The following is a 26,904-nucleotide window of genomic DNA, read 5'->3' as shown; positions in this document are numbered from 1 at the left end:
ATGTAAAGCCCACTCGGGAAGTAGGATCAAACACCATTTTTTTTTTTTTTTACAGCACATGATGCACTCGGCCGATCCTCCACATCCCTTGATTACCCCCAAGTCTGCTGAGATCAGTATCGCATAGCAGCATCTCCTTTCCCAGGGAAACTTTTTGAATCCTATCTTGCTGTACAAGTACCTGCTCTGGAAAATGTCGTATATATATATATAAAAAAAAAAATAGGAAAACTTCTCAGCCAAAATGGACTGCAAAAAATGAGAATTTCTCTTATGGATTTTCCTTCCCATCCCTCATCTCACCAGCACCACCTTTGAGAGGCCACTTGGTGCAGGGTGAGACCCAACACCAGTCTTCACCCTCGTGGTTCTTATGGTCCAGGGGGCAGACATACCAACTGAGGAATTGCACAGGTGAAAAACTGTAACAATGCAGGGCCAGGTCGGGGGACAGGTGAGGCTTCCCTGGGCGGTGACAGCAGCAAGAGGGGAAGAAGGCAGGTGGAGAGGGCTTCCAAGAAGAAGGCAGGCCCTGGGCAGGAGGGGCACAGCTAACGGGAGGAAGGGCGTATGGCACCAGCAGGTGGAATTGCATGCCCGGGCACACTGGGGCGCGGCCGCTGCAAACCCCCACAAGTCAGAAGGCAGCAGAGGCAAAGGAGGTAGACAGACTCCAGCTCGCCTGGGTGGCAGAATCACCACGGCTTGACAGCAGGCTGGAAACATAGGCAAAGATTGCGGTGGGAGTCAGAATGGCTTGCAGAACAGGGCAGCTGGAGACTCCGCTGATTGAGATGGTGCATTTTAAGAGAAAAGCTCAGTTCAGTTTTCATCTTCTTAAATTTGATGCACTCTTGAGGCATCTGAGCGTTGGTGTCAGCTAGGCAGGTGGATGGGTGGCTCTCAAGTTCCCCAAGGAGGAAGGGATGGGCGATAAAAATGCTCACATCCAGGAATCAGACATCAGCTTCCTGTAGGGAAGGCTGCGGGAATCGGGGAAGGGGGCAGGAGGGCTGAGATGCTGTCTAGAAGAGTCTAGAACAAGTGTCCTTAAACTACGGCCTGCAGGCCACATGCGGCCCACCGAGGACATTTATCTGGGCCGCTGGGTGTTTTTGCCGCTGCCTGTCCTGCTTAGCAGCCGACTCCTCCTGGGCCCACGGTGCACATGCGTGGAATGTGCCCCCCACTCTCTAACAGCCCTTCAACAGCCTGAGGGACATTGCATTGGCCCCCTGTTTAAAAAGTTTGAGGACCCCTGGGGTCTAGAAGGAACATTGGGGGTTCACAGCCCGGAGGAGAGGATGGTCCTGCCAAGGGGGAGGGGAAGAACCGCCAGAGAGGTGGGAAAGGAGAGGCAGGGCCACCCCAGGAACGAAGGGCAGCGCAATACTGGAACAGAAGAGGCAGGCTGAGGGGCTCAGAGGCTCAGAAAGAACAAGCACAGAGAACCGAACAAGTGACTGCAGAACACGGACAGGCGAGTTTAGAGAGAAACATGGGGCAGGGCTTGGGGGCAGAGTCAAGAGTCCCTGGCAGTCCCTGACGGCTGGTGGGGTGAGGGCTTGTGGGGCGACCACGTTCCTGCAGGGCTCGGCCTCAGGGTGCAGGTGCAGAGGCAGAGGATGGGTGGGGCCCTTCAGGACAGGGGATTTTGCTAGTCGAGTCTGACATAAAGGTAAAGGAGTGAGGGAATTCTTAGACAATCCCTTGGAAACAAAGTCAGGACAGAACATGATCCCTGATGGGGAGGAGCTGTCTACTGTAGCTGATGGGGCAGGATATTCACAAACGGTAATATGCAAGCCAACATGGAAGAAAGGCTGGGGTTTAGACAGTAAGTGCCACCGGGACTCACAGCTGGCAGCCCCTGGCACAGGGGTGGGGGGAAGGCTTCCTGGAGGGAGTGAAGCCCCAGGTACCTCGTGAGGGATGGAGAGCTGTAGGTGCCTCTGAAATGCCAGGAAAATGCAAACCTTGAGTGACTCCTCCTCTTCAAAAATCAGACTGCTCTAAGAGGTCGGGAATGTTTGGTCCTTATTATTAAAGAAGACAAGAAATGAGATAAGAAGAGAAATCGAAGATAGTTATATTAGACCTTGGTTAATGTAGAGTCATTACATGTTGAAATCAAAAGAGAATCTCAGAGACGCTAGGGTCACGCCTCTCCCTTTGCAGTTATAATGAGTCCTGGTAAAGCTGTGTCTACACCTTTATATTTGAGAAGTAGCTGGATCCGGAGTTATATTAGACAGCCACTTCAGGGCTACTATACTTCCTCCAGGTGGCCTTTTCATTCACCACCGCTTCACGTTCCTCTAGCTTTCTCATTTTCCCCCAACGGCCCCCACCCCAGACTTCTTGGTTAAGTGAGTAGCTAGATTTAATGACCTGTGAACAAACACTTCAAAAACTAGAGGATCTACCTACCACTTAAAAGAATATTTTAATTAGTAAGGTATTTTTTTCAATAGCATACCCATGAGCCCCTCTATTATTTTTTCTATAAGCATGTTCTATTCATATGCAAGGCTAAGCAATCATTTGTCAGTTTTGCTGAAATGCATTCACTATAAAAGCTGCCCAATAGCTGAAAAGCCATGTAACTTCCTGAAATACTCTCTCCCTTAGCCTACTACCTTGCCGTTACCCAAACTAAAATATTGCTTGTCTCTAGTTCAAACTCATGAGCTCTTATAGGTAATGGCAATCAGCTATCATCTTGAATAAGGTTGAGTTCATCCTATTTGTTAATTTCTATATTTTACATACGGCTCTTGGCTGGGAACTTTCCGATTTCAGGATAAAATTCTTAGGTTTCAAAGTCTTCTATTTGAGACAATTTATTAAATTTTATTGTTAAATTAAATGCTAGGTAGTCTGGTCTACCTAGCCCAACGATTCTATATGGGCCACCCCAAAATTGGTAGCAAAACTATTAATAATAATGGTTTATCATCATTCATTTATATTATCAGCGTTTTCTTAAAGTATTTATAGTTTTTTGTCTTGATACTTACATTGGGAATACACACACATATGCAGTTATATTTATATATGTTATAATCAATAATATTCATGAAAGAAACAAAAAGATCTGTGTTAACCATTACTATCTTGAAGGAAAGTATCAGGAAGTCACGTGGCTTTTCAGTTATTAGGCAGCTTTATAATAAATTCATTTCAGTAAAACTGACAAACGACTGCTAAGCCTTATATATGACCCTCCCTTTAGGAATAAGCATACATTACAAAATCCAAACAATTGTTAATTTATGAAAATAAAAGTCTGGGTGGACTAAAATTTTGTTGGGATAGCTAAACAAACTGAAAGCACTAGTTATATACTCTTAGGCCACATTTAAGGTTCCTTCAGGTAGCAAATATTTAACAAACTCTCACGACAAAAAGGTAACACCACTTTATTCCTGCAAAGTACCTAATAGTGGTCAAGCCACTTTGGCAAACAGGAATTCATCCTCTATTTGTGTTGACAGTCGTGTTCATGGGCTTATCAAACTCAAGATCATGTAAGTGCATTGGAAATACCCCGCAGGCTGCCCCGGGAGGGGCTCTTGCTCCTGTTCATGCCCCACCAGTCACCCCCAAATGACAGGTGTAGCCCTGCCTTGCTGTCTTGGCTGTTGGGTGCCAGAGCTGACAATGCTGGGCACAACATATAACAGAAAATAAAGAAGCTTTGTTGTAAAAATCAATAGAAACAAGGCCAGAGGGGCTGGGAGGGTTAGTGCAAAGTGCCAAAGTGTTCCTGACTGTGTAATTATAATTCAAGAGTCGGGGAGAGGGAGCTATCATGAGGGGGGAGGAGGTAGGGAGAGCTACTGTGATCTCTGCTTAGTTTTACCTTAACTCCCTTTAATACCTGGCACTAACCTTACTGCTAATATTTAGTGGACATGTGCCAAGCCCATGTGAAATGCTTGAAACACAGTATCTTATCTGGTCTTTACAACCCAATGGAGTCAGTACGATTATTATCCCCATTTTACAGATAAACAAATTGAGGTTTAGTGAGATTACAGACGCTACTAGCTACTAGATGGCAGAACTGTACCTGGAACCCAGCCTAAGCTTAAATCTTTTTATATTTGATATATATTGAGTTAGCTCAAATATAAAATTCAGAGAGCTGGATCGGCTAAACCTAAGATCTTTTCAAATTCCTGACATCCTGTGAGGTAAGAGTCACAGCAACTTAATACGACGTCTACCTGAAATTTAAGTCTTCATTGTGTTAAAAGCTTCTAAAGGATTCTTTAAAGTAGTAATTAAATAAGTGTTTAGAATCAGTGATTAAATACATGTTTAATTGAATATGTACCATCGGCTACTACAATGATATCAGCTGTGGTTTCGATGGCACAATCTAAATTTGGAGAGACTGGTGTCACTGAGACGTCATCATTTTGCTAACATTCCTTGTCATTTCAAACAAGGAAAAATAAATATTCCTCAAAGCTCCCTTACATCTTAATGAATCATTAAGTATCCCCGAAGCATGCAAAATTGATTTCTAAGACGATTATTTATGAAAGCCAATTGTTTGAGTTTTCCTTTATGAAAAGTGGAATGAACACAAAGCACTGTACAATTTATGTGAGCCTTTCCTTTTAAAATACTACAATATATAGCACAACTCAGAAGAGGAATCTTGATTCCTCTCCTCGGCAAGACAGTGAAACTTACATGGCATGTAAGTTCCCTCCCACGCTGCAAAACACAGGTTTGGTTTCTGTGGGCTAGGTCTGCTGATTACAGCCAGTATCACTGCTGCAGATGCGAGACTGAATTCACACTGGCAAGAAAACAGAGGTTTCAATTAAGCTGCAAAAATGGGAATAATAAATAACTACTGGACGAGGAACGCAATAAGTGAGACCCAGCTGGTAACAGTTCTGAAATGAAGGCACGCAGAGGTGCCCCCACAAAGCCATCTCACACCGTGACATTAAAAAAAAATAAACCTCACTAATTTATATGATTTTTAAGTCAAGCGAAGAATATCCTCGTAAATTGTGAGAGGCATTATTAATGACAATTAGTTCGGTTATATTCACCCTAAACACTATGTTCTCAGACTAATATATAATTAGCAATTGGTTTTCATTCTGCCAAGAATACACAAAAAAGACCAAAGAAGAAGAAAAACCTCTCACGTGTTAGAGGAGACATGGAGATGCTTAATCTGATTATAATGAAGACAATTCCCTACAAATTATGACCTACTGAGATGAAACCGGAAGCACCCCACAGTGAAGTCGCTGTTGGGTATAAAGGCTGGCGGGGGACCTGGGGGTGGGGCTGTGTTCATGACAGCGTGTCCACCTGAGATTGGGCAAGACAGGAGATGGGGAGGGTGGAATGGGAATTATCTTGGAAGGCCCATTCATCCCTCCTCAAAATCTCAAGACACAGATTGAAAAGGGCTTATTTTAGCTCCCAAACAACATTCCCACTGCTTAAATGAGTGCATATTTTAAAACATAATTCAATAATAAAAATAAACTAGAGCCAAGATAAGCATAAAGGATTTAAGATCAGTAAGGGCCCAATGGGAAGAAGAATTGTAATGCATAACTCGACATGACTATTATTTTGGATACAATTTCAACTTTAATTAATTTCTTAGGGAAATCGAATAATAAATAGACCATACCAGATTCCCTAGACTTTACAAGTAGTTTTTTGATTGCTTCTGGCTTCTACAAAAGATTCCTAACTTCACAATCAAAGAAGTGATACAAGTTCACCATTATGGATAAAAATCCCCACCCCACCCCCAATCGCTTCGTATCAGTATCTGAAAATAGATACTTTCTACTTACTGGACTTAGTAAGTGGAAAAAATAAAAATTCCTTTGTGACCCTATAGTTGATAAAGCAAACAAGGATTCCTTCCACCCAGTAATTTACTCTGAACATTTTCTGCCCAGGGGTTCATTCGCTTTAGGAAGTGAAGGAGCAGAAAACTAAAATTAGGACTATTAGGAGGTAAGAGTGGAGGATACTTCCTGGAGCTACCGGAATGAATCACTGCTGGAAGTTCTGGCTTGTGCTGTCTGTCCTGCAGACGGCAGGGCCCTGCACATTGTGAAAATCACAATTTTCACTGGTTCTCCCCAAAGGTATACAAAGCGACATCAGGCACATTGCTAGGAAAATATTTTCCACGGTGTGACCTAGAAAAGGCCCCCAAGATTGCATTATTCCCTCCCTGAATTCTTCTCCAGAGCCAGAGTGCACGAGATGTTTCTGGAGAGGGTGCAGAGGGCTTGGTGGAGAGAGAGAAGCAAACAGCTTTCAAGGTCAGAATAACACACATTAACAAAGATGCTAGGCTGGGGAGCTGACCCCGAATGACCCAAGTTAGGGGCAATACCTGTAACAAACCTTCCATAAGCCTGTGCGTCACTGTGTTCCATTTCTTTCTACAATGGGGATATCACCACCATTTATATACCAAAGTTCATATTTTAGATGTGTAGTGACAGCAATCATAATATCCTCAGAATAAAGGCTATCATAAAGGTACCATTTCCTCTTATTTTCTTCTACCAACTTTCTTAGTAAATTTGGGGAGTGGGAGGATCACCTAAACATCTTGATCTCATTTTCACTATCTATTTGATACTGACTTATAATCTCTAATCCCATATTAGGGGGGAAAATGACTGACTAGAACATCAGCTCTCATTTGGAAATAATTCTATAGTCTTATAATGAATATAGGTTGAAATAGTTAAGAACTTAAAAAAAAAAAACTGAAGTCCCAGTATGACTCAAACATGTAGCTCGCACTTGGCGTGTGGTGTGGTTCTTATTACAACTTATGCTGCAAAGTGAATAGCAATTTGAAAGTTCTGAGGTTTCAGAGGGACAGGCAGAGCAAATTAAAGTTAATAACAGAGGTAGGGAAAAAGAAAACAGGCAACTGAAAACGTTTGTGAAATGTACTTTCATTTGTCTTGGAGCAAGAGGTCAATTTTCTACAGTTGCTCCATCAATAATTATTTTCTAAGACCATTTTTTAAAAAGTTAATGTCTTTGTATTTGAAGGTAACACAAAAACCAAAGATCCAAGTATATCTTAATTGAGACTGTCTTATGAAACCTGACCTGCCTTCCAATAACTAGAAAAGAAATGCTTTATTTGATGAGACAAAATTGTTCTCCTATCAAAGCTGAGATGTGAATCAAAGCCCAGGGGTCTGCCATTCCAGGATCTGTAAACTCAAAAGCCTACATTGATACACTTAAGGGGATTTTTCTGTTAAACAAGAATCATTAAGTCAAGCATTTGATTAACGGCTACTTGACTAAAATTAAAATGTCACCAGAAATATTTAAACTCTTCGCTAGACTCTTACTTTACAACATCGACACAAACTCTACCATCTGTCAATCTCGTATCTGCGAGCTCAAACAGTCTTGTGATGGACGCGCCTTGCTGGCTGGCTCACTGCCAAGTTCATCCAAAAGAATGTAGTCGTCTTAAAAATTTTACCTCCCATGAACCAGAGAACCTGACATGAAACTACTGAATTAAGGCCAAAAATGTACAGGCTACTACAGAGGTAATATTGGCTTTTTAAAAATCCAAAAAACCACTTTGCCAATGAAAACAATGGCTTACAATGTGGTCCATTCAAAAGGACCCCAGGCTCAGAGTCAGGAGACCTAGGCCTGAGCCCTGGTTGGCCACTTTGTCACTGCCTAATAACCTCAAGCAAAGTGCCCAGCTCCCTTGATCTTGCCTTATGCTTTTAAAAATGAGTTTGAGAAGAGATCACAAATGATGTGTGGTTTGGCCCGGAGAGTGAGTTACAAATCACTTTAGATTTAGAAAATGCTTGAATTAATTACCAATCTTTTCAGACTTGAGACAATTTACATACAAATTTGGATTTCTGGCTTCTTTTAAAAGTGGGAAGGGAAGACCTGGCACCCAGCCTGGCACCGCTCATCTGGTGCTGAGTAGCTGCGGGGACGCTCCCTCTACTGGGCACAGTCCCTGCCACCCCTGGAGTCTCCTGCCTGGATTTGGCCCATTCCAGGGCTTCAGCCACCACCAGACTCTCGTGCCGGGCACTTGGGAGGCAGTCCCACAAACAGATGATTCACAAATCAGCTCTCCACAGAGATTCTCTTGCTTACTAGAAGACACAGAAGGTCTCCTTAAGTGTTTTGCTCTGAAAGATGTGGCAGAGCAGGGACAAAGATAACAAGAGAAGCCACAGCTCCAATATTCTAATCAAGGGTGTTGCATCTTCCTGTCCCTTCTTTGAAATTAACGTAAAGGCTAAGGCTTGTATTAGCCGGGCATGGTGGCGCATGCCTGTAGTCCCAGCTACTCGGGAGGCTGAGGCAGGAGGATCGCTTGAGCCCAGGAGTTTGAGGTTGCTGTGAGCGAGGCTGACGCCACGGCACTCTAGCCCAGGCAACAGACTCAGTCTCAAAAAAAAAAAAAAAAAGGCTGAGGCTTGTCAAGCAGCCTGCCTCCAGAAGGGCACGGCCATAGACACACAGAAAAGGGGGTGAAAGAGACAAGAACAATGTGGAGATGACATCATGCGAAGCCCTGGACCCAGTGGATCTGGAGGCCAGCCTCCCTGCCTTACTTCCCAATACAGAAACCAGTCAGCCCCTTAGCGACTGAAGACATCCAGATCTAACCCTAAAATCCTTAGTGGATGTCAAACGAATAGGAACTTCATTCATCTGGGTGGCATGAACACGAGCAATCACACAGCACTCTAAGAAACTGATCTGGAAAGTTTCAAATAAACATATTTGACTTTTTAGTCAGATATCCAGTATGCCAAAATAATTTAATACTTCCTGGTGTCTTTTTGTATATTCATCCTTCAATAAAAATGCCCTAAAGCTATAGTGCCCCACGTGAACTAGGAAGAGAAGCTTCCAGAAGGCACTGGATACCGCCATGCTGGCAGGAGGCCCTAGTTCTTGCACCTAACTGTGGAGAAGATGGTGAGGAGTTTGGCAGGTAGCATGGTCGTCCCACTGGCACCCCAGAGAACCGCATCTGCAATTAGAAAACCAGTCTGTCGCATACCACGCTAATAAAGACAGGAAGATGCTAGAGGACAAGAGGACATGTGTAAGTCAGCATTCTTTTTAAGACTTCTTCGGCAGATTTCACAGTGGGGACCTATATTAAGATTCAGGAGGGAAGCACCGAATTCCTGATGCTGTTAGGGTTGGACTTTTTTGTTTTTCTTTCCATGACCAGAGCAGAGGGGCAGCCTGCTTGACCGCCCAGGGTCTATCCCGAGAACAATACGAGGAAGGTTATCATCTCGGTTTATATCGCTTTCCCGGATTCCCATTTTAAGTGATGAATTGACCATGTATTTTTATCTCTCTCCCTTCCAGAAACTCTGCTAAAATGACAATAAAGGAAGTTAGAGATGGGGGGCGGGGGGATGACAAAGTATATCATACTGCAGAGCAGACAACAGAAGAAGAGAAATTTCAAAGAATTTTTAGAAAACAGAAAAGGAGGAGAGGATGGTCAACCCACAGAAGAGGGAAGAAAGTCACCACTTGCATGTCCCTGGCCGTGTGACACTGTGCTCCCCCAGACGCCCAGGGGCTCCACAGCTGGGGTTCAGGTGGCAGAAAGACAGTGCGTTGCCTGTAGCAACCACCCCACCCTATTCCTCGGGAGGCAGGGGACCAATTCCCCAGAGACCCGGCCCCAGGGGGCTTCAGGTTTGGGAAGGCATGGGCTGAGCACGGAAGGCATTGGTGACAATCTGCACTCTGAGCTCTGGGACTTCTGCCTCCACCCTCTGCTCGGCTGCAGTCACACCTGTGGCCTGGGCCACAGCCGAAGGGGACACTGGAGGATTTTACTCTGAAAAAAAGGTCCAAGAGAAAACTCTACCAGTGCACAATGGCACGAAGGCTGGTCCCCTCCCCAGCTCCTGGACGTAAAAGCCACCAGCAGACAAGCATCGCCAGTCCACGTGCCCAGAACTGGCCGTCCATCTCCTAGAGCCTCGTTCCAAAACCGGATGGAGAGCAGAGCCCACCTGACACTGGGGGGAAGGCCCCCAGCGTGAGAGAGAGACTAAGACAAACCTACGTATCTTTTTAGTGATATTTAACATCATGCAATACTAAGTCATCAAATGTGGTACTTCACAAAGCACTATAAGTAACAGAAGTCATAGTAAAGGAAATGCTATTTCCTTAACCAAAAACTGCATAGCATCTTTTTATTTTATTATTATTTTACATTTTATTATTTTTTTCTTTTTTCTATTTACGGAAGGCAAGGATTGCATTTGCATTGTACTGCATAGCATTTTAACACAAAAGAAGGAAGAGAGGAGAAAAGAGGAGGTGTAAGAGACTTAGAGCATCATCTGTCATGACACAAAGTCAATAGAAAATGCCTAAGTTTGACAGATTCATAAATAACAGCACGAGCATATTACCTAGAAATACAGACACAAACACCAGGGTAAATAATTACGTACATATTTATGTGAACTAAAATGGAAAGTTCTCTAAGAAAAAGTTTGAAGTGGGAAAAGCAAAATACAGATGTGTTTAATGTTCTCCCATTCATTTTTTTAAAATGAAGATTATACATTCATGCATTTGTCTAGAAACTTATTAAGAAAACACAGAAAGAAAAAGCAGGAGGAGTGGGTTTAGAGGTCTGGGGGGATGTAGCCCACCTGTACTTGGGAACTTCCGGACCGTTCAAATTCTTTATCACATGTTACGTTGATAAATAACGACGGTGAAAAAAACCAAACGGGCCCGGAAGTGTCTAATTCAGGGGCATAACTTAGCTCTAAGGCAATGGTCTCCAACAAAGGGGTCAGCTCCCCGGGGAGGAGATAGCAGAATTTCTATTTGTATGTAGCTTATGTCTAAAAGAATAACATTTACAAAGCTTATTATGCAATTTGACATTTGCCCTCATCAGTCCCTACATAGAACGGCCCTGACCTATATATCAGAAGGGAGATATGCTGAGGGTAGCAGGAACTTGGAGGTTGGCAGTGACGTCCAGTGTATTGCAACCGACTGTAGTGTACGTGTGTCCAGTTAAGTGGATTTACAGATCATACCAGGTGGTTTTAACTAAGCTAAATTAACCCTCACAAAACAGACAAGTGCTTTCAGGGGTCCTCAAACTACAGCCCAAGGGCCACATGTGGCCCCGCTGGGGGACATTTATCTGGCCTGCCGGGTGTTTTTGCCGCTGCTGCCTGTCCTGCTTAGCAGCCGACTGGTCCCGGGCCCACAGTGCGCGTGTGTGGAATGTGTGTCACACTCTCCAGTGGCCCTCCAACGGTGTGAGGGACAGTGCACTGGCCCCCTGTTTAAAAAGTTTGAGGATCCCTAGAAAAGGATGCCTGGACAGAACCCACTGACTGAAGCTACTGCTAAACACACAAGCACCAGTTAGCAAGAACTTGCACCACAGAGCTAACCTGAGCTCCTGGGCCGTTCTTTTTCTCTCTCTTTCTCTCTCTCTCTCAACATTATGAGGTCAAAGCATGGATGAGGTCATCGGATATGACCTCATAGGATAGTGCAAGAACAATTGAAATGGTTGGGAAGACTTCATTTAAAATGTGGGCTTCAATACATTTTTCTTAATGATGACCCTCCCCAAAGTGTGCATTGTGCCTAGTGATGTTAACTAATGATAAACAAGGAGCTATCGAATGGGCATGTCTTTTAAACACTAAATGCTCAGACCCTAAAGACAAACATCTACAGTTTTTATTCAATATGTTTTACATCATGTAGCACTAACTACCAAATTTAGGACTTGACGACATTTTATTAATTTAATGATTATAGAAGCTTCTTTCTGGATTCCTTTAATAGCAAAAGACTAAAAAAACCACATACTACTGAGGAAACACCTGTTATTTCTACTAACGTAAAAATGGCAGCAAGTACATGAAAACTGATAGGGCATCAAATTTGAATGAATTCCTTTGTCAGCAAACACTGTTGGCAGATGCATAGAAAACAAAGGTCAATATGTGAAGAACGGAGGATTAGAATAAAGTCTCCAGCCTGAGAAGTTAGCTTTATGGTTGCATCAAAGTCAAGATGATTCTAACATTTTTCTGCTTCTGGTATTTGCTAAATTATTTCCTACATTCAAAGGATTACTGTGTGTGGTCAAGAAGGAAGTAGAACACAAGTGCTTTTAAAAGTTGTGAAATTTAAGAGATGAGTCATGCACTTTTCCCTTACAAAACACAAGTGTTGCAAATGCATGGACCCTTGCAGGGCTCAGAGGTACCTCTCAACCTAGCAGCAAGAAATTTCAACTACCTCGAGCTTCCTTTCAAATTAAAGGTGAGACTCCATATTGAGTAGGAAATTAACTGCTTTTCAAGAGGGAAAAAAGCTTTGAAAAGACAATATTCTAAAAACAGATGTCTGGAAATGTTTCCACCATTTTGTGATCTTGTTGCCAAAAACAATGTTAACTGTGTCATCTATAAAAACTCTTATATCAGCATACTCAAAAACTTGGAAATAGAATATTTGAGTCTATTAAGAAATCTTTACCAGAAGAGTTTTAAACTCATTTGTTAAAAGTCTGAAAATGCTATAACCTTCCAATAAGTTTTGAAGTTTTCAGGGAAAATAAAATTTTAGCATCTGAAAGGCAACGAAAAACATTTTATAACTGGTGGGATGAATTGAAAAAAGGAGCACTATGATTTAATAAAAATGGCCCGTGATACAGTTCTTCCATTTTTATTTAGAAATCTTTATGTGTTATATTTTTCAGCAATGAAAGCCTTTAAAACCAAGAATCAAAATATGCGGAACGTAAGGCTAGGCTTAACATAATCACTATTAAAACAAAATTTTCTAAAAATTCAAAAATCAATTACATTGCTTTTACTAAAAAATTCCTAATGCGAGCAAGAGATTTTTTTATAGTGTTAAAATTATTTTAAAATATTTAATCTTACCTTTTTTTAGATTTTGGATATGCTGTAAAATGTATAGAACATTAAGACTTATATACGAATATAATGTCTCATTCACAATACATGTCAGTATGCTCAAATTTCGCATACACCCAGCTATGTGATCAAAAAAATTTGGAGATTTTTTTCAAATTAACACCTATCTTTATCCATCTCCTACACCTAGGGTAGGGAACAGGATATTCGGCTGTGGGTTTAGGGGGGTTAAAAAAAGGGCCCCAGGTATTTCTGACATAATCTCCTCCTCCTCGTGTATTCTGGGCCATGAGTGAGCACTGTTGAGAAAGAAAGTGATCCTATCACATTCATGCTGGCCAGAGCAGGCATATTCTACAGCATTCACATTTAGCCATAGCAACCATCATGCTTCTTAAAACTGTTGAAAAACTTTCGCATAGACCTGGCTTTTTTCCTCAGAACATTGAAGTAAGATTGTGGCCTAGCAGAACCCCCAGAATTTTGCAAGAAGCAAGGGTCCAGCTGAGTCTGCTTCAGTGGGCTTGTGGGAGGTTACATTCAAGAAGCTTGCAAAAATTATGAAAGTTTGGGCCCGGCGTGGGGGCTCACGCCTGTAATCCTAGCACTCTGGGAGGCTGATGCAGGCGGATTGCTCGAGGTCAGGAGTTCGAAACCAGCCTGAGCAAGAGCCCCATCTCTACTATGAAAATAGAAAGAAATTAATTGGCTAACTAATATATATAGAAAAAATTAGCCGGGCATGGTGGCGCATGCCTGTAGTCCCAGCTACTCGGGAGGCTGAGGTAGGAGGATTGCTTGAGCCCAGGAGATGGAGGTTGCTGTGAGCTAGGCTGACGCCACAGCACTCACTCTAGCCTGGGCAACAAAGCAAGACTCTGTCTCAAAAAAAAAAAAAAGAAATTATGAAAGTTTGGAATATAAATTGACATCAAATGACTGCATGGAATTAACACCAGCACTTTTGGCATCTAAGTTTCTATCTTCTATGTAAATTTCTTCTCCTCCAATTTTTAAAATACATTCTGTTCAAAAACTTCAGAATAACTTGCTTCTGAGCTTACAAAGCTTTTCTATGATACACAGAATTAGTCATGTTTTCCCGTAACATTCTTTAGCCTAACAGACTATTTCAAGCATGTGTAAATGCATTTTTTTTAAAAAAAGAAAGCCAAGAGGAAACAAGTTTTGTCTAAAAAAGAAATTGTTCAGCAAATAATATTTCAAAGCTATTGTATTCAGAACAAGAGGATATTGTTTATAAGACATACCACATCACATTTCTTACATAATTTTATTTTGTCAGTGAAATTATTTCTGAAAATTGAGGATAAGCAAGTCATTATAAAGATTACGAAGATTTTTCAGTTTAGGTTTTAGCACATGTATATGTCCCTCATCACAATGAACTGCAGAAAATCACTTTTTGGTATAGATACATATTTACTTTATACTTTGAAGCAAATTTACAGGAGTGTGGTTTAAAAAATAATCATTAGCTCAGCAATTTCTTTTTCATGGCTGAAAACAGGATATTTTTAACACTTTACTTAAATGCATGTATACTCACAAATAAATGTACTTAAATGCTTTGCAAATAACAAAAATAACAAGCACTTTTCTTAACCTGGTAAAAACCAACTGTCACAGTTTCAGAATTTATTAATTTTCAAAAACATGTCATGTCAATTAAGAGATATCTTTATCCACAAATACTCCTATTCACAAACTGTCAAAAGAACAAAAATGCTACTGTTTGTTTTCATTATTTTAGGAAAAAGAACACTTGCTACCACATGAGTTTTGCATAAATATTTCCCTCCCCTTTCCACCTCCTCCCACACATTCTATGCATTCTATCAACTATAAAAATAGATGTAGCAAAGTAAGCCAGAGAATTAGATGACAGAGAATTCTAATTCCTAATGAGATCAACTGACATTGATTTCTCATTCTCCATTCGCTACAAACATGAATCAAAGGATGTAAATACACCCAGATTTGGTCCAGGCAGTTCCTACTGTATTTTAAACCTGGAAACCTCTAAAAGTTTGAACAGAGAACTATGCTCTTTGATTTTACAAAAGATCCAAATTTTTCTTTTGTCATTATATTTCAATCATCTTTTGCTACTTTTTCTGAATCATTTGAGGCTAATAGTTTTTTGTTGTTGTTTTTTGTTGTTTTTTTGAGACAGATTCACTCTGTTGCCCAGGCTAGAGTGCCGTGGCATCAGCCTAGCTCACAGCAACCTCAAACTCCTGGGCTCAAGCGATCCTACTGCCTCAGCCTCCCAAGTAGCTGGGACTACAGGCATGCGCCACCATGCCCGGCTAATTTTTTTTTTATATATTTTTAGTTATCCAGCTAATTTATTTCTATTTTTAGTTGAGACAGGGTCTCACTCTTGCTCAGGCTGGTCTCAAACTCCTGAGCTCAAACGATCCTCCAGCCTTGGCCTCCCAGAGTGCTAGGATTACAGGCGTGAGCCACCGCACATAGCCTAATAGTTTTCATCAAAGTAAGGAACAGACTGTGGGCATTTAACTCTGCCCCTACTGCCCCCCCAAACCACCACCCAGCATTACAAATATATTCCTAGAAACTACAAAGATTGTCTACAACATAGATTGTAAATTGTGCATTTCTTTAATATTTTCTCATGAACATCTCTCTTTTTTTTTTTTTTTTTTTGAGACAGAGTCTCGCTTTGTTGCCCAGGGTAGAGTGAGTGCCATGGCATAAGCCTCGCTCACAGCAACCTCAAACTCCTGGGCTCAAGCGATCCTCCTGCCTCAGCCTCCGAGTAGCTGGGACTACAGGCATGCGCCACCATGCCCGGCTAATTTTTTGTATGTATATTTTTAGGTGGCCAATTAATTTTTTTCTATTTATAGTAGAGACGGGATCTCGTTCTTGCTCAGGCTGGTTTCGAACTCCTAACCTCGAGCAATCCGCCCGCCTCGGCCTCCCAGAGTGCTAGGATTACAGGCGTGAGCCACTGCGCCCGGCCATGAACATCTCTTTTACATACATTCTAGGCAACCAAAAGCTACTGCATTGCTTTTTCCTACTCATCAAGGATATGAAATCTAAGAAATACCTTAAATAAACCTGCATTTGTTCAACCAAAATATAATATGTAAAGAAAGATAAGGAAAGCCACTTGCTGTGCCTTTGCAAAAACCTGCTGTGATACATGACAAATTACGCTTTTCATTGCTGCCAACCTAAATATACAAGGCTTTGGCTGTGTGGAAGGCCTTTTATTGTCGAATTTAAGAATTCCCATAATATTCAGTGATAGCAATTATTTGATTCCTTATGTAAAGACAGTGTAAGGAGAATGTAAGAATATAAGCATTAGCTGTAATGGCTGGATAAAACAAAATTTTTCATAAGAGAGATGTTGGCCTAGAGTTGTCTTTTATTCTCTGCAAGATTACAAGCACGCTAAGAGCAGGGACTAGATCTATTTATCTTTGTACACTTCTGCCCATGCCCAGGGACCAAGACATTGAACAAATGTTAATCTAATTCCCTCACTTATAAACTTTAAAAGTGACTTACTATTTATTATGTCTAGCAAAGACAAATCCTAATATTCATAACGATCTCTCAGAAAACCAAAAGCTACAATGCCAATGATCAAATTCCTATTTCCCAAGGTACCAAAGTTCGGACAGATTTAAACACAGGATGATTTACTAAAAGATTATTTTACTGGCATAAAATAAAAGCAAGAACATATTCTATCTAATTCCACCAGCTGAGCAAATCTTGAGGAAGATAATGTTTGGTTTTGTAGATGTGCGTAACATTTTAAACTTTTTAAAAGTTGATTTTTAAGATCTTTATAATATTATGAACCTTGGTCATTATCCAAAGGCTCAAAAATCACAGAAGAAATGATATCATAAATACTTTAAAGTGTTATCATACATCAAAGAAACAGTTAAGTCTCCACACTAAAGAAAAAAACAAACAAAAAAAAACAGCAGCAAACAACTTCGTCTCTTGTTCCTATACAATGTGTTGACAGTCTGACAGCCAGGCAAACAGAACAGAACATTCATCAGAGACTTAGGTTAATAATGCTCAAGGATGTATTCAGCTTAAACATATAAGCACCTCTAAATTCACCATCTGTAAACATACACTATTGAAACTGGAAAATAAAAAAACAAAGCCATTAAAAGCATGTTTTAATACTTTACTCACATGTGGCTAAATGTTTACCATACTTGCATTCTTCAAAAACGTGGATGCAGAAAGCACTTGCTAGACCTATGATTATTCTAAGACAACTTCAGTAATATCTCAGCTGGCGCAGTATGCTAGAATGAGATGACAGTTTTTATTTCAAGGAAAACAATCTACTAACCGAGTCCTTTTTAAAAAATATAAAATTCTATATTATATTTGAAAAACTAAGAGTGACTTTTAAATATTATAGAAATAATACTGACGATAAATGTAAAATACAAATAACACCCCCAAAAGTAAAATTGTGGGTGATTTACCACTTTGGTCAAGGAGATAGGGCTAACCTCACCAGAGATTTAGAAAATGTCATCTTTCTAAGTTGCTGACTAGTTAACCAAGTCTCACTATTTTTCTCCCATCTATTTTTCTAAAACACTTCAGAAGGAATATACTTCCTATTCAGAAGTAACATCTTTGTCAAAGATGACAAAGCCTGTAGTTACTTATGACAACAAACGTGTCCTCCAATGGACGAGAAGGAAAGGGTAGAACTTTCTTTCCTACAAGATTTCTTGCAAAATAGGATTAAGTAAAAAGATATTTTACCTTTACTAGATGATGGAAAAGAGGGAAGAGGTATTAGATGTTCTCCAAAGAAATCTGACCCTTCAGTTGACTGCACTATTATTACACGATGCTCTCTCTCCCTGGGAAGCAGGCTCTGATGGAAAAGCACATCCACTAGAGCAGGCTTCTACCCCCAAAATGTGGTACAAAGAGAGTACACAGGACAGACAGCCTTCTAGTGCGATATGAAGCTGGTACTGATGCCCTGCCATTTCCTCTACCCAGTTTCTAATTTTCATAATGACTTACACTGCCCCCCATCATGACAGTTTAATTATGTGGTTTATACTCCCTTCTCTAGCCCTACGGCCCAGAACTATAACACAGAGTCCTGACCACATTTCTTACATACTGTGATGTTACAAAGATTGTTTCAAATGCCCCACTCTGTAGCTATTCAGAATACGAGTAGCTACTTAGCTATTAAAACACAGAATTACTAAATGACTATTAAAAATATGACTGGATAGGAATCATCTTTCTAACATATGAAATGGGGATTTCGAGATGCAAACTGCTTTCCCTTTTCGATGTCAATCCACCAAGCCAGCAGCTTCTAGAACTGTTGTGTTTGTTTGCTTTACCACCATGACCCTACTTGTTCTGTTTTTAGACATTAGCAAATACATGATTATCAGCAAAACACTAGAATGAGCCACAGAGGATAACAGAAATCTTGAAAACAAAACAAAAAAAAAATTCATGTCCTGTTAAGTGTTGGTTTCAGCAACCCCAACACCCACGTAAAGCTCAAACTGGGGGTGGGACTTACCACCCATCAGTGACTGCCATGTACCTGGGTGCCGAGTCCTCCCACCGCCCACTGTCATCCCACAGATTGAGCCAGCAGACTCAGGCAAGATTGACACCTCAATTCTCTTATTCTTCCTATAAGATTAAATACTAACGGATAGGAACACGGAAATGGGTTCGGGAGCTAGGCAGGAACTAAAATGACAGCTTCTCACAGAAGAGGGGCCAAGTCACACCCACTGCCCAGAAAGTAGCACACAATAAGACCACAGTGTACGAATACGCCACAGGGTATCGTGCTCAGTTTTACTTTGTATTGACAGTCAACAAAAAGTTTCTTTGCTTTAGCAATAATCCTTCTTCCAAATAATTTTTTATACAGACAAGAAGGGCAAACTCTGCCTTACTGGAAAACTTCAGCTAACAAGTGTAGAAGGAACAATGAAAATAAAAAATCAGCCATTTGCAAATACCACGGTAATAACTATTATGGTTAAGAAATAAGGAACAGGTGCTAAAATCAGTGAGCAAAAGGAGATGAAGAAACAAGATATTGACATGATCTCCAAGGATCTCCCCACAAGATACTCGAGACAAACGGAAACAATAGTAACTTCGCAGTGAAGAAAGCTGACATGACCAAGCGACCAAGGTCAACAGCATCAGTAATGAGATTAGTGGACCTCATGTGCTGGACACAGCACCAGCACTCCGGCATTCTCATGGAAAACACACGAGCTGAAGTTGATCAGTAGGAAGCAACTCTAGTTGAGAGCCATTCTACAAAATAACTGGTCGGTATTCTCCATAGAAAGGGCAAAGGTCACAAGAGATAAAGACAGGAAATATTTCGGATTAGAGGAGACCCAGAGACAAGACAACCAAATGCATCATGTGAGCCGGGGCCAAAAAGGAAACAAAAATAAGACAACTGGGGAAAAGTAAATGGGAGCTTTTAATTATTCCATAATACCATCTATATAAGTGTGAATTTTCTGATTTTCCAAACTGTCCTGTTAGTTATGTAAAATGTTAACATCTGGATGAAGGGTATATAGAAGTTCGTGGTATTTTTTAATGACTTTTTTTTATTTGTCTGAAGTTCTTTTGAAATGAAAAAGCAAATCAATGTTAAAATGGTATTTTAAGTATGGTACATACACCTTTGTTTCTTTACTGCGCTTACTAAAGTTAACAACTTGGCCTAAGCTCAGTTTGCAGTTTCTGTGCTACGTAATGCATATTACATACAATTAATTGGACTATTTCTCTCATGCCCCACTGGGATAAGCAATGTCATCTGTCCTATCCCACATATAAGAGGCTTTTACCTCGGGTGTAGGGTACACATATACATGCCCAGCACTTAGCTCAGTGACCAGCTCCACGTTGAATGAATGAATGAATACATCCTTAAGGCTTATATTGAAATAAAAATTATGGAGGGAAAAAAGCAGGGGAACAAGACATAAAATATTCTTGACTCAGTTACAACATCAAGTTTTGTGAATAACTTCCAGTCGAAAAAAATAAAAAAATAAAAATAAGCCTTCATTTCAGAAAGTAGTTGAGTTTTCTTACTTTGTTTTGTATCCTTTGGCTTACTATTTGTACAGCATATTTTCATCCTCAACACTCATCATTTCTAAAAACTGCCAATGAAAACATATCACCGAGGCTAACATTTGTTTAGGGCATAATATACATCCGGCATCTGCTAATTGCTCTACAGTCTCTTACGTAATCATCTTAACCAGCCGGTGAAATGGGCAGGATTATCATACACTTCACCACTTCATGGATATGAAAATGAGAACAGTTAAAGGACTGACTCACGGTCATAAAGACTCTACGTGGTGCAGTGTGATCAGGTCTAGTCAATGGAACTCCAGATTGGGCTCTTGGCCATGTCTCTTGTTTTATATACACATAAATAAATGAAAAGGATATAAACTAAAAAAAACAAAAAAAACAAAACAAAAAAAACCTGCTCAACTACTTAAAGTAGCCCAAGGAAAGCTGCTTAAGGGGTAGATGGCAACCAGATAAAACAAACACAAAGCCTCTATGTAAAACACACTCACTCCCTTTCTGTAAGTCTACGCAATTCTCTACTCTTTCTGCCTTACTTACTCACAGTAAAAATTCCCTCATGAAAAAAATCCCAGCTTTGCTCCACTGCTAGTAAAGAGAAGGAAGAAATATCATTCATGTTCATCATTCAAGATGGTTTCTAGAAGCCAGGAGCAAAGTGTTTGTCCCCCAGCAGTGGGCGGGGGTGGGGGGGTCATGGGGCGAGAAACCCAGGAGGTAGGGGGTCAGAGACTTGGTGGGTGCTGAGTCCTTCTCACCTGGACTGTCATTCCTGATGCCACACCCAGAAGTTGATCATAATATGCTCTAAAAACACTTTTGCACAACTGGTCGCCGAAGGAGTGAGCAAATGCTAAACACTTCAGTGCAGTTTTGTTTTCTCAAATCTTTGCCCCAGAGCGGGAGCAATTGGGCATAAGTGAGAGACCACGTGGAGAAACGGCAGTGTCGCCTTTTCGAGGCATCTCAGATGCAGGTTAGGAGCGTGGGGTTGTTGAGAGGACAGACTGAGTCTACAACAGTGCCTGGTGTGTGGTGACCTGCATTACTGCCATTGCTGTCACTGTCCCCAGAGTGCTGCACTAGAGCAGACACTTAACAAGTGTTTGCTGACTTTTACTGAAAACAAAAATGTGATTAAATCAATCAAATATGATTATTTGACTTAGAGTCACTAGGAGCAAATGGCTAAACTGAGACACTGCAGCTGATATTCCGCAGAGCACCTGCAAAATGCATGTCCACGATGACAAACAAACCAAAGAGCTCAGCCAAAGGGGATGCGAGGAAGCAGAAATGGCTTTGCCTGGTCCCCTTCATTACCATTAGTCAATCTAAAACTTCCAGCCACCATACTTTTTGCTGTAGGAAATGAAACGTCTTTCTCTGGTGTACAACCTTCCTTTCCTATAGTACTTCTTGTTTACTTTTCAAGTTCATTTCCTTAGTGGTTGCAGATTTGGAGGAACATTTAGACAGTTGCTGACACTGCTGTTCAAACAACTTTAGAACTCTGGATCCTTTTTAGCTTGACTCTTTGCAAGAGTGTTACATCCCATACTCTGCATACATTACTGCTAACCCACTTGGCATTTACTCGCTTGTTTATTATAATTAAATAGCATCTTTTAAAAGTCCAAATTTAGAAAATGAATTAAGAGGTGATTATTCACATTATAAAAGGAGAGTGCTTTAAAGGATTCACTTATGTATTCTTTTCCAAGGTCCAATTATTCATATTCTATCCCTCTCTCCTCCCCCGCCCCCTGAGTATTTAGCAGAGGTGAAGTGTTTTAGAAGATTTTTTTTTTTTTTAATGTATGGGGAAACCAGTGAGGAGGGGTAGCATGCACAGCTATCACATAAAGCAACAATCACCTTTAATGTCACCAAATACTTATTGACCTTTACTAAGCTGAAAACTGTCTCCGTTAACTGTCAAGTTTCATCTTCCCCTCCTAAAAACACCTTCTAACCTTGCTGACCATGTCCCCAAAGAAAATTTCTAATTTGTGTAAAATCTGGGCCTGCCTTAGGAGATGCTTACTGCTCTTTAAATGGAATTTTAAAGATGTGATCAACGTATCCATATATTTTAGAGATCCATATATATAGTGAGAAGAGACTAAGACAGGGGGGGGTCATAGCTGAGTGACAGCAACAGTGAGGTGCCTGGGAGAAATTCTAGCAGCTGCAGGGGAGGGAGGGAGTGAAGGAGATGGAGCAAAATGGATTTTTAGGGCAGCGACACCATTCTGTATGATACCATAATGGTGGTGCATATCATTATATGCTTTTCCAAACCCACAGAATGCACAACACAGAGAACCCTAATGTCAGCTATGGACTGTGATTGACAATGACGTCTGAAAGCCACTTCAGCGACTGTGACCAATGTCCCACTCCGGGGCGGGCTGGGACGTCGATGGTAGGGAGGCTGGGTGTGCGTGCCTGGAAGGGGTTAGTGGGAGCTCTCTCTATGCTTCCCTCAATTTTGTTGTGAACCTAAAAAATCTCTTAAAAATTAAGTCTATTAATTAAAAAGCAAAAGTGCTAACGACATGAAATGCTAAGCTAGTACTGACAGGGAAGAGACTGTCCTTCACTGAGCTTGCCTGAAAAGATGTCGGAGTCAGACCCTGAAAAAGGGCACGGACTTTGGGTTTGGATGGGAGAACACGTCGTCAAACACGAGAAACGACGGTGAAGGACTTCAAGGGGCCAAACTGATGGGGCTTTTAAGTACCAGGCCGAGAAGGCTGATTTCTCCCCTGTGGGTTGGGAGGAGTCGTGGAAGGTTTTGAGCAGGGTGGCTCTATGACAAGGCCCCTCTAAGGAGTTTAGCTCAGTGTGTGAACGGAATTTGGAGCAAGGATGAGGACTGGAGCTACAGGGACCCGGGCACAGAATGTTCCAGAAGTAGAGGGGTGGATAAGAAGGAAGGAGGCAGGGAGGGACTGGGAATGCTTAAAGAGGTCTCAAGCCTTTGAGACTAGAAGAATAGTGAGACCACCACCTAGACTAGGAAACGCAGAAAGAGAAGTCAATTTAGGGCACATAACACAGAAGATACATTATTTTGGCATGCACACATATTATTCACGTGAAGACGTATAACATACAGTTACAAATGTGGTTCTGAGGCTGAAAACATTTAGAAGTGATGGGCAGAGAGAGTTCAATGAAAGCTTTAGGAAGGGTTACAGCTATAGGAATTGATATTGTCACAATGGGAGTCAGAGTGAAAACAGAACACGGCCAAAATGTTCAGGAAGAGGAGTTCACAAAGCGCTCTGAAAGGAAGTTCTTGGAGAAAGGAGAATCAGAAGGGAATAGGAAATGTTCTCTCTCCTGGCCATGCTCAGGGAAGTATAGACACTACCTCAATCATCACAAATGACCTATTATGTACTTACTCCTCATTCTCTGTAGGCGCAAAGATACCGTTAAGCAAAAGCCACACTGTTACTTTCTGAGAGTTTATAGACTAGGACAGGGAATACAGACATGTCCTTTAGGTTTGAAGTACAGATTTCCGAAATACAAGTTCAGGGTGTACGTATGTGGTCAACTGCGTATTAATGGTCTCCAATGAGACCAGCATCGACACCATTATGTAGGCCCCTCCCACTCTGACTCTGTTCGTAGCCATGAGGTTTGCTCTGGCCAGTGGGACGTCAGCAGACAAGACCTTAACCACAGGCCGGACAAGCGAGTGAGCCCCAGGCTTGTCCTAGAACACTGTGACAATGTTCAGTCACTAAAGATCCAGCCCCAGTGACTCCTCAGGTGACTGCAGCCACATGAGTGAACCCAGAAAAACCGCCTGGCAGAGCTGAGCCCAAGTCACAGAATCGCCAGCAAATAACGAGTTGCTGTTTTAAGCCACTGTGTTTTGGAGTGACTTACTGCATAGGAGTAGGTAACTGCTATAGAACATTTTACAGGTAGGGGCAAAGTATATCTACGCAGGGAAGCAAGGAGTAAGCATGGGAGAAGCTTTAGGTTTGGAATGGAAGGTTATATTTAAAAACCCACAGAAGATTAAAAATGGCCCCATGATTTGACACCTGTGTTGGTCCCTGTGGTACTACACATCTTTCCTGCCTGGTTCTTTCTTTCTTAATTTTTTTTAAAATTTTTAATTAAATTTTAATTCCTTTTTTAAATTAATTTTATTTATTCTCTTTTTTACCCAACATGAACTTTGACTACCAGCTGGTTCTTTTTAAATGTTATATCCTCATCTGTTAATTTCATCCATAATGATCTACAGATACAGATTCCAGAATTTAACAGCAGAAAGGACCTAAAGGGGACCAAAAGATGAGGAAATGAAAGCTCAAGAAGTGACTCATTCCGAAAGTAACACAATGAATTACTTTTAGCATCAAGACCAGAATCCAGACCTGCTACCGCTCAGCCGATATGCTCTGGACTATACAAACCTGCCCAGCCATAGCCACAGACGCTGCATAACGGAGCCCAGACGAACCCTATTCATAGATTTGCTGTCCCCATGAAAGCCAGCCTCTCACGTGCTCCAGTGCACACGGGGCATTTAGTCTTTTCTTCCTTGCGCATGGAGGCTCGATGCCTGGATGGAGTCACCCAGGTGGTGAAGAGATATGGAGCAGGACAAGGAGTGTGCAGTGCGCTGGCGACAGGTTGCAGCAACGACCCTGCCCAGATAAAACCAGAACTCAGACCTGTCGCCACCGAAGCGACCCAGGCACAAAGAGCGCACTGCCGCAAAATCCCACAAAACACGCGCATTCCACATTTGGTCCCGAGGCACATCAAGTCGCAGGTGTAAAGAACTTGTTTACCATAAGGATCTCAACAAGTATTCTTTGAAATAGACAATTTCTAATTCACAGAATGATTCTGAATGGATAATTTGAAAATAAGTGTGAACACAGCTTTCTAATGGATGTATAAATGAATACCATCTCTCGGAAATCTGCCCTTTAAAAATCCTGCGCTCTGCAATTTGATTGGCTTATTCTCCCATGACCTCTCTTCCCGAACAGCCCCCCTAACCCAAGAAGACAATGGAATTTGCACTGATGATACCCAGCGGGGCTCCAGAAGGGTTGCATTTTGGATAATGATTTGTACTTTGAAGCAGTTTTTATCCTCCTGGTTGAGTATACTTGCTAAGAATGAATGAATATAATTCAGATAGCATCAGGTCTTGATTTAAAAACATCCTATATAAAATTGGAGGTAGGGACATTAAAAACACATCATATTATATGAACTCCACTCTTCTCTACCACTCTGTTCCCTGTCTTTGAACAATCTCTTTATGTTCTCTATTAAGTTTCTATATACACGTGGCCATATTCTTTGGTTAATTTGACCTAAAACATACAGCCTTTCTCAATAGCTCTTCTCTTCCCCAGTTTCCAGAAAGAATCTTCCCGATGTCCCGTCTTCAATTACTCTGAAAGTATGTCTTAAAGCATTCCTACTCAAATTAAATATGAAACCTAAAGAGTCAGGAAGAGTTCAATAGAACTAATCATTTTCTTCCTTCCCACTTTTTTTCCTACTTCCTCTTGATCCTATTCGATCCAATTTTCAAAATAAATATTTTAAGTGGAAATGATCTATTATCATTACCCTAGTGAATAGAGATCGATTTTTAAAAGGGAAGGGGAAAACCCAGTTTTTAATTTTTAATTTTTTAAAAGGGAAGGGAAAAAAACCCCACTTTTTAATTTTTTAAAGTAGTAGAAGTAGTGTTGTCTTCTACTTCCTTTTTTTGTTTTTTAAGAAAAAAAAAAACAAAAGAAAAATCAGGACATCCCAAGCAAAAGCATCAACAGAGCTTTGTTCAATTGAAACAAAGTCTCTGACACCCTTTTTTGGTTTTGGTTTTACAAGAAACATGTGGGACCTTGAAGTTTAGTGACAGAGGAGGTCTAAAAATCATGCTGTCTTGGAATACGTATTATAGTTTTTCTAAAAGATTAAAGGTATAATACCCATGTAAGCATCTTTCTAGTAACTGTCTACATTTATTAATCCTCACAGATCTCTAGCACTTGTCTAAAAATTTTTTTAAAGGGTTTTTGTTAATACCACCATGCTCAATTAAATAGGGCCATGGTAGCTAAGCTGGAAGGTAAATTCTCGAGGTCATAGCCAGAAGCAGCTAGTGACTTGCCTATGCCTTTAACTGCTGGCGGCAAAATCAAATTAGTTTGATTAGACTGATAAGAAAAGCAATTATTCAAAGCCAAGAGACGTGGTGGTGTTGGGGGTGGGAGGAGGTGCAAAAGAATCCTCAATATGGAGCATCCACCAAATCAAAGACATCAGAGGAAACATTTAAAGCATGTCAGGGAAAAAAAAAAGGCAAATATAGATGAATTCCAAGGAAGCCAAGAAAGAATACTCAAAGCACATTTTTGTAACTGTCAACCTTTACCGTGCAAGTCATGAAACCAAAAAGTGCCCAGATAAACGCCAGCCGAGCTTGCCAAAAACATCCACTTATTTTACACTTCAGCAAAGTCAAAGAAAGTTTAAAAAGAATAAATATTTTTATTAACTTAGAGAAACAACACAAATGTGTTTCTCTTAATTTCTCTATTCAAGAGTTAGGATTAAATGCTCAAGGAAAAAAAAAGTAAGCATATACTCAACTTTTATTAGATCCAAACTGATTTAAAAATGAACAGGAAAAAAGTTGGCAATACATCTAGGAATA

General features: G+C 41.0%; 1 protein-coding gene across 3 annotated transcripts in view; it reads right to left on the bottom strand.

Moving 5' to 3' along the window:
* PIP4K2A (phosphatidylinositol-5-phosphate 4-kinase type 2 alpha) overlaps positions 1-26,904 on the bottom strand; it is a 168,208-nt gene that overhangs the window by 74,064 nt on the left and 67,240 nt on the right. The window contains exon 1 of one of the 3 annotated variants that reach the window (XM_012767310.3): positions 4,708-4,730. The exons of the other annotated variants lie outside the window; for them this stretch is intronic. The gene's annotated coding sequence lies outside the window, so the exon portion shown is untranslated. Of the gene's footprint in view, positions 1-4,707; positions 4,731-26,904 lie in introns of those variants that run through there. 3 annotated transcript variants of the gene reach the window in all.

Source organism: Microcebus murinus, chromosome 25 (assembly GCF_040939455.1).
Source record: "Microcebus murinus isolate Inina chromosome 25, M.murinus_Inina_mat1.0, whole genome shotgun sequence".
Lineage (NCBI taxonomy): Eukaryota > Metazoa > Chordata > Mammalia > Primates > Cheirogaleidae > Microcebus > Microcebus murinus.
Note: the sequence above shows the minus strand (reverse complement) of the source record. Positions and strands in the feature narration are given on the sequence as shown.